The sequence below is a fragment of the Thamnophis elegans genome, chromosome 1 (genome assembly GCF_009769535.1).
Source record: "Thamnophis elegans isolate rThaEle1 chromosome 1, rThaEle1.pri, whole genome shotgun sequence".
Classification (NCBI taxonomy): Eukaryota; Metazoa; Chordata; class Lepidosauria; order Squamata; family Colubridae; genus Thamnophis; species Thamnophis elegans.
The window spans coordinates 109,407,613-109,419,608 of record NC_045541.1 but is presented as its reverse complement, the minus strand read 5'-3'; positions in this window follow the sequence as shown (position 1 = coordinate 109,419,608).

The following is an 11,996-nucleotide window of genomic DNA, read 5'->3' as shown; positions in this document are numbered from 1 at the left end:
CTTCCTACTTTCCTGAGGTTAACCAATCATTTCATGTGCCCCATTTCCATCCAGAACTAAATTCCTCTTCACAATCATTTCCTTCTTTTCCTTTCAACCAAAGCTTATTTCACTTCATTTTTCTATCAAGCATCCTTTTTAAGTGTTCCCATTAGTATAACTTCTCATACTTCTATAACATAATTCTGTTCACATTGTTCTAAATAAGTTCACATTTTCACTCTTTATGTCTACTATCTACTTATTCGGATGGGAAATTAGTATACCTTCAACTAAGGTATACCTTTAATTAAAGTATACTAAGGTATTTTCCATACAGGATTCATTTTTTAGCATTCTGCAGTAATTTTACTTTAATTTTTAAAATTTCTTTTCTTCCATGTCCATTTTCCCAAGATCCATCCAAACCTGCAAAAAATGCTTTGCCTCATATTTAGAAACACTCATAAGCTTTGTGTTCTTTATTGATTATTATTTTTATTTGTTTATAACCTGCCTTTATTACTTTTACAAATAACTGAGGCAGTGAACATATCCAATACACCTTTCTCCTTCTGTTTTCTTCACCACAACAACTCTATGTAGTGGGTTGAGCTGAGAGAGAGTGACTTTATTCAACTGGGTGAGTAAAGTCACCCAGCTGGCTTTCGTAGCTTCTGCAGAACTAAAACTCCAAGTCTCCTGGTTTTTAGCCTGGCACCTTAACCATTAGACCAAAGTGGCTCTATCTCAGGCTTTCATTACAATGAATCATATTAATCATGCTTTTATATTTATATTCCTTCCTTTACCACTTGCTGAACGATACCAATAGCTCTCAGAAAACAATTATCTTTTTAATTCATTTTTGACCATTGAATGATCTAATCCCTTTTTTCCGAATGCCCTCTCTTGTTCTCACCCAGCTTATTCCCACTGTTGTTTAACAGAATAACTTTGCCCCCAAATAATATTCATTTAGAATTTTGCAGTTTTTCGCCCAACTCAGACTGTATCAATTCTAGATCAACTAAGCTCCAAATTTTTTGACTTAAGTTTGGCCTATTACTTCATAAATGCATTTTTAAACTTTATATAGAAGTGAAACCCACATATTTTGGTAAAATCCAGAGCAATAGTAGGAAGAACATCAATCACAATTCTAGATAATTGTGTTACATACAGTAGCTCTTATTTTAAGATTCTTTGCTCTGCATTCTTTTTATTATTTGAACAAACCAGATCCAGAACACCAATATTTGTTCTTATAGCAAAGATGAAACTAGTCTCAGTGTTGCTTCCAAATGATCATTAATCAGCCTTGCCTTTAATGCAGCTTTAGTCACTGTCATTGATGAGGAAATTTTTTGAATATAAATATTGTGAATGTCTTGTGGAAGCAATGAGTAACTTGGGTATCTTTCTCAGGACAGGCACTTGTAGAAATCTCTAATTCCACCAAATTCCTCAAAATAATGTAACACTGAAACTCTACCATCTCCTTGCCAGTTTTGTCAGTTTGCAGGACAAACAATGCAGAAAAAGATCTGAAATTTGATTCAAGGGTCTTAAAAGGTTTCAAAGAATTACTTGAGGAATCCAATTACCTGTTTCACCTACAAAGGAAACTTCATTTTGAATGATTTAACACGGTCCTATTATCACCTGTTTTCTGTCCTGAAGTTTCAAGTTCAATGCATTCAGATGATCAATTACATCTGTTGCAAAAGCAAAACTGAGGATAAAAGAAGAATCCCTTCTCTAATGACAAAGCATTTCGTGTTCAGCTATTTAACCTTGGTGCAACATAAGAGTTTAACAAAGTTGCTTAAAAAGAGGTGAACTGCCAGTGATACATTCCTTATTCACATATAATCCTTTAGTGCCTTTATATTGCAGGAGTAAAAACAAACAAAAGGAGAAGCAGGAGGTATTCAGATAATAGCATGGTACAGTAAGATGCTTGCAGGGCATCATCCTATAGACGAGCGGTCACCAACTGGTGGTCCACAAGAAAATTTTGGTGGTCCACAGAAAAATTATTTGCATTTTTTATATTGCACTAAATCAGGGATTCTCAAATTATGGCCCCTGGGCTCAGGGAAGCCTTCAGAGGGTGAAAAACAGCTGAAAATGAAGGCTGAAGTCAGCTTGCTAGCATGCACATGCACGCTGGAGCTGACAGGGCAACATCTGATGTGCCCTAACAAATGGCTCCACGTGCCACCTGTGACACATGTGCCATAGGTTCCCCATTGCGGATATAGGCGGAATTGAGTATGGCTAGCCATAGCCATTTACCACCAAAACCGATGTTTTCCTGCAGCCATTGTTGATTGGTCCCTCCCCTAGCTCCTAACTATCAGGCCACATGTAGGCCAGAGGGGTACATGAAACCTGTCAGCCAGATGCAGATTAGTGTTCTTCCATAAGAGTACCAGATAAAAATTTCAACAAATCACTCTAGTAGTCTCCTTGAAAAATGCAAGATCTATAATCAGAAATAGCAATAGGTAATCAGCTTGCCCTGCCAAAAACCTGTCACACAGGAAACGCCTCTATCCCAGGTAATTGCCTACATTTATCCAGACCTGTCCCACCCCACGTTAAGGACAATTGGTTTCTTCTTTCCATCAGCAGATGATTTTGGGGAAGGGGAGGGGGGAAATGCAGCCAGGGAATCCATAAATCACTCTAATTATCTTTGTCACTTCAAAATTTTAAAGACAACACCAGTCACCAGCTGCCTCAAGGGAGCAGAATACAGTCCGATTGACACCAAGGTATTTTTCTGCAAACTCAAAGATGAGAGGGGTACATGTTAAGAGAGCTGTGTGAAAGAGCTCTAAGAATAGAACTGGCCTTTTGTACAGTTTTGAATTTTTGTACATGGTGGGTGAATATTTTAACTGAGCCTGTGAATCCAAGTCCCCTTTCCATCTATTATTGCCATCTCTCATTCATTAGTGCCAATGTAACATAATTTCTTTTCTGCCAATGTGCTTAATTCTGTACCGGCTCATTTTGAATTGCATTTACCATTTCGAAGCCCTTTTACCAAGTATGGGGAAGAGCCTTTTGGAGCTCTTTGCTATCTCTTTTTGATTTCGCCAAACATGGGATGATTGGTATGATCAACAAAGTTGGGCACCTCACTGCTCACCCGGACTCCAGACTGTTTATAAGCAAACTAACTGTTGTTCTGCACAACACTCTAAAGCAAAAGCAAACAAATCACCTTTTTAATTAGCACAGGGTGTGAAAAACCAGCCAGGAGGGTTTACTTCTGGTTAAATTAATCATTACATCACTATTTTAAAAAACCATGCTTGGCTTGTATGTCAGAAGCCTTTTGGAAAGCAGAAGGAGTTCTTAATGTCCCACCCCCTCCCCAAAGTTTCATGGAGCTGTAGAGAAGAAGTGATCAACTTTGGGAAACAAACCAGGAGCTAATGTTGAGGAATGTGAGAGATGTGAAGTGATTCAGTTAGTTAGCTGATAGGGAAAAGCAGATACTGTCTTTTGCATGCTTTGCACGGCTGATTTCTTTCAAAGTCCTAAAGGCTATATACCTTCTGAATCAGGAGTGAAATCCAGCAGGTTCTGACAGGTTCTGGAGAACCGGTAGTGGAAATTTTGAGTAGTTCGGAGAACCAGCAAATGCTGCCTCTGGCTGGCCCCGCCCCCATCTATTTTCTGCCTCCTGAGTCCCAGAGGATCAGGAGAGAATGGGGATTTTGCAATAACCTTTCCCCTGCCATGCCCACCAAGCCACACCACACCACGCCCACCAAGCCACGCCCACAGAACCTGTAGTAAAAAAATTGAATTTCACCACTGTTCTGAATCGTCAACACAACATATCCATTTGTCCAGTTTCATGTGGTGGCAGTAAGAAGAAGAAACTGCTGATAGTAACCTACTGTTTCCTATTGCACAAATGTGAAGGATGTACACCAGTTCTCCTGCTTTTTAACAAGGGGAGCCATACATCTTTAGACACTTTCCTCTTGCTAGGGAGGATATTCAAGGACAGCATTTTAAACATTGGATGACGGTAGCGTATAAAATACTGAATAGAAATGGTCCCACTGATTTCAAAATAACTTTTACAATGTAGTCTATGCATGCTCCTTCAGAAATAAACTCAGGGAGATTTATTCTCAGGTGAACTTTTTATATGGCCCGTTACTTTGCGGTAGTATTAAAACAGGTTATATAACTGGAAATACTGTTCTTTATACCCACACACTGCAAAGCTCCCTTTTTTTGGTTTCTGAACACATTTGCAAATGGCTTAAAGAAGCAGTCAGAATTTTCAAGAGAAGCGAAGTAGTAGAGAGTATGTGCATCGTCATCACTACCTTTACTGTTACTGTACTAAAAAGAGGAGTTACCGGGAGGAACCTCTACACCAAAGGATAAAGTAAGATAAAGATGGTAAACTATGCCAAAGAAAGGAGTTAGAGAACATTTAAATCTCTGCAGATTCTGTTGCTGACCTTCAAATATTTGTATTCCACAAAAGCAAAGTGAACTCCTTAATTAAAGTAACTGAAACTTGGATGGAATTATAAAAAGGTATCATCACAGAGTTGGCTGCCTAGTGTTTTCTTATCTTCCATAGAACAATAGAATAATAGGGTGGGAAGGGATCTTGGAGGTCTTCTAGTCCAACCTCCTGCCCATGAGAGGAGTTCCTATAGCATTTATTTAGCTAGGTAAATTTGACAATTGAGAGCATTTGATTATTTTAGATCTACACCATAAATGGTATAAAACTGGGAATTTTTAAGGTGGAATAACATTCTTGTATTTATAGCTGTTTTTAATGTGAACAGCAGTATTCTGTGTGAGCTATAATCCTTGTGGTTTATAGAAATGCTAGCATTTCTGCTGATGGCAATATTATTCTTAAGAAAATTCAAAGTTGTCAATTGGTCTGTCAATAAGTAGGTTGCAGTGGTGGGTTTCAAATTTTTTAGAACCTCTTCTGTAGGTGTGGCCTGCTTTGTGGGAGTGGCTTGCCAGCCATGTAACTGGGTGGGAGTGGCTTGCCGGCCATGTGACCAGGTGGGAGTGGCTTGCCGGCCATGTGACTGGGTGGGCGTGGCCAACTTGTAAAATGTGGTGAAACTCACTTAACAACGCTCTTGCTTAGCAACCAAAATGTTGGCTCAGGAACTCTGGCATTTGAAGCACGCAAGTCTTAAAGCTGTCAAGTTATAAGACCCTTGTACCCCTAACTCTTTAGGGAAAAAAACCCAAGGGTATTCAAACTTGACAGCTTTAAGACTTGTGGACTTCAACTCCCAAAATTCCTCCTCTTGCTCTTCATCTTGATGATGTGCGGACGGGCAGGGGGAGGGAACTGGAACCGGTTCTAAACGGCACTGTAGATTTGTGGAACCTCTTCTATAGAAGAGGTTAGAACTGGCAGGAACCCATCCCTGGTAGGTTGTAATTGATCCTGCTGCTAGAATTAGCCTGGGATCTCCTAGTAAATATCATACAAACTTTCTTATGCCAAATAACATAACAGTCTTCTAGTCTAGCCCCCTGCTCAATTAGGAGACTTTATACCATTTTCTGAAGACAAGCTGTTCCACTGGTTAATTGTTCTCACTGTTAGGAAATTTCTCTTTAGTTCTTGATTGCTTCTCTCCTTGATAGGTTCCCATCCATAGCTTCTTGTCTTGCCTTCTGGTGCTTTGGAGAATAGATTGACCATCTCTTTTTTGTGGTGGCCCCACAAATATTGGAACACTGCTATTATGTCAAATCAAATAGAGGTGTGTGTGTGTGTGTGTAAGAGAGAGAGAGAGAGAGAGAGAGAGAGAGAGAGAGAGAGAGAGATTTGATTGTTGAGTACAACAAATTGAACGGAACTTGAATTGCAAGGTAACTTTGTTTATGCTGAGTCAGTGCATGTTAAATTTTTGGAACATTTTTTTAATGGATTCCTTTCCTCTTTGTTAATTGGATGATAATGTAGACCCATAATCCCTCAGCTAGAGATATTCTTCACCCATGAAGATACCATGGAACTCATCAAGGATATCCTTAGCTTTAAGAGCCAAGGTGGTGCAGTGGTTAAAGTGCAGTACTGCGGGCTATTTCACCTGACTGCTAGCTGCAGTTCAGCAGTTCAGATCTCACGGGCTCAAAGTTGACTCAGCCTTCCATCCTTCCGAGGTGGGTAAAATGAGGACCCAGATTGTTGAGGGCAACATGCTGACTCTGTAAACTGCTTAGAGAAGGCTATAAAAGCACTATGAAATGGTTTATGTCTAAGTGCTATTGCTAGTGCTATTATCTCCCGCTGTATTTAACTTGGCTTTGGAACCACTGAGTGTTTTTTTAGGTAGTTAAATAACATTTGGGATTTAAAGACTGCTGGACAATAAATACTTATTACATGCAGATGCTACTTTGGGTCTAATTGATAATAATTAGGAATCTTTGCATGTATTTGTGGATTATACAACTGGTCAAGTTGTATACAACTGGTCAAGAGTCAAACTACTCATTTACCTGGAATAAGTTTAATTTAATTTAATTAAATTCAGTCTAAAGTTTCTGGGGAAATTTGTAAACGAAAAAAAGAGGGAATTGTTTATTATATGAATTTGTATCAGTATCTTGGAACAATTATTTGTAGAAAAATGCCTTTGTGTGTTTACTTCAATATGTCAAATTTTATAATTCAGATTAACATTCTTATAAATATTACCGTGAGTTTATAAATAAAAATGCTGTTAACATTATTTTATCCAGCTATTTTATCCAAGAGAGACCTGTGTTAATTACTATTAAGTATTTTCAATAGATAGATAATTTATTGATTTTTTTATTATTATTTTTTTATTACACAGACAACAATGGGAAAGGGAGAGAATGGAAAAAAGGGGGGGAGGGGAAACCCATCTTCACATACAATATGTCGTTTGATCACAGGTGCATCCCTACTAAGTTTATACATCCCGTGTCTCTCTGTTGTATATTTAATAAGCACCACAATAAGCTAGGGTTTAAAAAACAAACAAAAAAATAAAATAAAACAAGAAAAAAAAAGGGTGGGGGGAGGGGGGAGGCCAAAAAGGACAAAAAAAAAAGTCCAAAGGGGGGAAAAAAAATAAAAAAATAAAAAACCATCATCACATGCAGCATGTCGTTTGGTTACGGTTAGTTACATTAGAGGAAATATCTGAGATGGTAAATATTATTTGAAGATGTAGATGATAATTTATTGATTTTTGAGCATGTATGAATTAAAGAAACATAGAAGAGGAGCCTGATGTAGCAAATAGTAATTGAAAAATTATGCATGAAAAAAGAAACTTGTTGTTTTCAATTTATCCACTCTTTCACCAATGTACTCACAGCAGATCAGAGTCTCTCTTCCCATTACACTTATAGCAATTTTAAGGAAGGTCACAATGACCGGCTCACAGTCATCCATTAACCTTTACTATGAAGACAATCCACTAAGCAGCAGGGAGCTAATATGAGGAGTACTGTGTCTGCTGGGTTTCTTACAGACTACAGAGTGACACAGAATTAAGTTCTGCTGTTTGGATGATTTATAAGAAAATCTCAAGCTCCTGGGTTATTCTTGGCAAGCTGACTTGTGGCGAACTTCTTTTTCCCCCTACAATTTTCCTGCAAGTGCAGAGTCTGCATTTTTGTATTTGCAACAGGCATTGATTGATCAACTTGTTGTCCATGCCTGATATCATGGGCTAAGAGAAAGAGCTGCTCAAAGTCACCCAGGTGGTTTTCATGTTGCCTAAGGTAGGGTTAGAACCAGTGGTGGGTTTCAATTTATTTTACTTTTGGTTTGCTCATGCGCATGCGCGATGCTTCTGCACATGAACAGAAGCATCCAGGCAGGTGGGTGGAGCCTCCCGCTGCTGCCACTACTGGTTCACCAGCAGAAACCCACCTCTGATTAGAACTCACCGTCTCCTGGTTTCTAGCCTGGTGCATTGATCACTACACCAAACTGGCTCTCTAGTGAACTTCTGCAGTGGACAATATCTTTACATTTTCAAATATCTCTACCTACCTGCTTTCTCCTGCAATAGAGGCAAAGGTTATACTGTAGCAATTACATTGCAATTATTGAACACAGTAATGGTGATTGAAACATTTAAATAAAATTATTAAATTGCTTCAGGATTCCAATAAGGTACAAAGGCAGGAGTTTTCGTGAATATATAAATGATGTAATAAATAAACAGGCATGATAGATAGATAGATAGATAGATAGATAGATAGATAGATAGATAGATAGATAGATAGATAAGATGATAGATAGTTTGATAGATAAATAGTTTGATAGATGATAGATAGATGAATGATAGATGAATGACAGGCAGGCAGACAGGCAGAGCAAGCAGTAAGGAATCAGTAGAAACTGATGAATTGGAATTGAAAATGAAATACTAAGAAACTATTTTCTTTTATAACAACTAAACAGTTTGAATTTTGAAATTTCCATGCTTGAATAAGCACCTTAAATACATCTTGTCTGAATCAGACATTTTGCAAGATGGGCAAATTATTCCTCTTAACCTTTAACCAACTTCAACCCTCAATAACATGGTAATTCATAATTTAAGACCTCACAGCAGGCTTTAGATACTCTTCTAAAAATCTGTAGATCAGATAGTATTTCTTATCCAAGAAAATGTCTCTTAACTCTTCTAATCTCATTTGTTTAGTTCTGGTACATTTTGTTTAATAAAATCTCCTGGACTGGATGAATTTGGTATAGAATTTCATAAACAGATAGTGCCTTGCTTCTAATGTGCATATATTGTAAATAAAAGCTAGTGTCAATACTAGAAACAAAGAAAAATGTTATAAAACCACATAAAAATCTACTCTGTGGATTTTTTTTGATTCATCATTCTCATTAGGATTAAATCAGGATTAAAACATAATTGCCACACTTCCAAACCATCAGACTGACTGATTTTATTGCTAAATAACTATAACTAATGTGCCTTTACACAGAACAAAAATATTCTGGGAGAAAAGCCATAAATCATATGTTCCATGATAAGCTTCCCAAAAACCACACAAATGCCTGCAAGTGGATGAAATCTTAAATTCAGGCTAAACTAACTGAATTTTGTGATCCTTGCCATACTGACTACATTGGGAAGTTTCCATATATCATGTTTTGCAAAATGACGTTGCTTGATTTATGGACTTTTCTTTATATTCATTATATTACATGGCATTCCTCTGACAATCGATTCCTTTAACTGGTTTGTAAATAATTCAGCTTTTTTTTTTCAACTGTATACACTGTTTATTCTAACATTCATTGTAAAATATAGCTGGCAGATTTAAAAAGTAAATCCTTAAGCTTTAAAAATCATCTTTAGATTCAGAACTACAGCATCTAAAATTGAAAGTAATTCTATTCTTTTGGATTGCTGGAGATTATAATGTATGTTGCAGATTCATTATATACAAAGATTGTTTGTATATGACGGACTGTCTAGTCACTATGCTATTTTGGCATGTATATATGTTAGCTAAATATGTCTGTGGACTTTTGGGGAAAGAGCATTTTGGGATTTATAATTTTAAGCAAAGGTACCTATGTTGCTACCCTATTACTCTGAGAATGCCTTTCCTTTCTTGCCTCCACTGTATTTTGCTGTTAGCAGGCCTTTGCTAGGCCACATCTGGCAGCAAAACTTCTAGAGGATATGGCAGGTAGCTAGGTAGGACTTGCAAAGTCTGCACATCTAGCCACACAGGACGGATATAGCCGACCACAAAATGTTCTTGATACCTGTAGAATTTGCTTGTTTTGTACTTGCTTGGAAAACAGCTAAAGTAGGGCACACACATGAAACTTAGGAAGCACGCAGTTATTAATTCTGTTATTGGTCTAGATGCATAATTTGTAACCAATGACATTTGTAATGTTTGAAAACCTCATTTGCGTATGAAAGTTTATATATTCAGCTTTGCTACATAATAAAGTTGTCATTTCACCCAGAGAGATCTCGTGTCCTCAAGTTCTTTCTAGGATTGGCTTCGTGGGTGACCCCCCTTGATTGTTGTGCCCAGGTGCCGCCCTGGAGAAGCCGTTTCCTCCAGGGACGGACTGAGGCATAACAAGTGGTGACCCCGACGTGATTTTTTCCGCCGGACCGACGCAGCCTCACCGCCACGTGCCTGAGACCCCATCGCTTACCCGCGCGCTCATCGTCGTTCGTGGAAACGACTGATCTTTCGTAAGTATGGGGGCGGATCTGTCCAAGGAGCAGGTAGCTCAGAACTTGGCCAGATTCTCAGAGCTTCTAAAAGTCAATTAACAAAGAAATTTGTTTTTCCTACCAAATCTGAATTACACCAACTGTTAATACACATTTGGCAAAACTGCCCCTCCTATCCTCACCATGGCTCCCTTAAACCTGGACCATGGGTGAAAATAGGCACATATCTCCATCAGGAACCTCGTGCTCCTGCTTCGATGCTCCTGACTTGGAAAGTCACACTTGCTGCTCTTAGACTCCATTATTCTGATCCTTCTCCTGTTTTTCCCATAGAACCCCCTGATCTTACTCCCCCGCCTCCTTAATTAGATCGCCCTTCAAATTTTGTCCCGTCTGCCTCCTCTCCCTCTGTTTCCCACCCTCCCTCTCCTTCTGTTTCCGACATTTCGCTCACATCATCTCCCCCTCCTTCTTCTGATCCTGATGGCGTTTATTTTGCATCCTCTCTCGCTCTCCCTACTATGGCTGGCAGTGCTGTGGCCCGTGGTTTGGCTTCTGCCCGAGCCGATCCTTCTCTTACCCCAGATGATCTGGAACTTCTTTCTGCTTTTCCCGTTGACATAACGGGCGCTGCTCCCATCTATGAAGCCCTCCCTTTTAGAGTGCTGAAAAATCTCAGACACTTGTCCACTATTTCTCAGATACCCACCCTTTTTGCAGCCCTAATTACAAAAGCCCTTCCACTCCAGTGGAAGCCTCCTTCAACAGCTTTTTTCTATCAAAGACGCTATAACTGTCTTTGCCGATGGGAGCATGTGCCTGGCAGGAGGATAGTACATGGCACACCCGGCTCACAGAGCCACAAAAATCTGCTCAAAGAGATGAATTGGCCACTTCCATCTTGGCCTTTCAGTTATTTGACAAACAACCGTTTAACTTAATTTTTGCTAGTCTTTATGTGACTCAGATTATAACTTCTTTGTGTGGGTCTTATCTCTCTTCTTCTGTTGATTCACAACTTTTGTCTCTGTTTCTCACTTTACAAGGTCTTGTCTCCTCTCGCTGTTATTGTTTCCATGTCTCCCATATCTGAAGTCATTAGCCTTTCCCTGGGCCTCTCCAGGAGGGCAATGATGTTGCTGACGCTGCGGCATCAGCCCCCCCACCCCATGTCAATGTTTGTTCTGCTATCACACCTTGGGATATCCACTCTTACTTTCACCAGAATAAAAAAGCGCTCATAAAACCATTTGGCATTACTGCAAATGAGGCATCAGCAATTATTCAACTATGCCCCACCTGTAGCCAGCAGGCAAACCCTCTCCCTATGGGAGTTAATCCCTGAGGGACAGAGTGTTGCCAAATGCATGTTACCCAATATCCTCCATTTGCTCCTTGGAAATATTTACATGTTTCCATTGATACGTGTTCAGGCTACATTATGGCATCCCCCCAAAGGGGTGAAGCCACCAAACATGTTATTAATCATTCGATTCGGACCTTTGCATCGCTGGGACGCCCAAAAGGGAAATTTGGCATTCCTTATAACAGCCAGGGTCAGGCGTTGGCTGAGCGCGCCAACCAGACATTAAAACATGCCCTGGACAGATATATTGGCAATAGGGAAAATGCCCCCTGGCCTCCCAGCAGTGCAACACACCGGCAGCCCACCATCCTCGGCAGCGACTCGTCATTTTGCAGCTCCACCTACTGCAGACACCTCCCGTCCACCTGTCTACTATCGCTGCTTGCCTGACTTGACGTGGCGAGGGC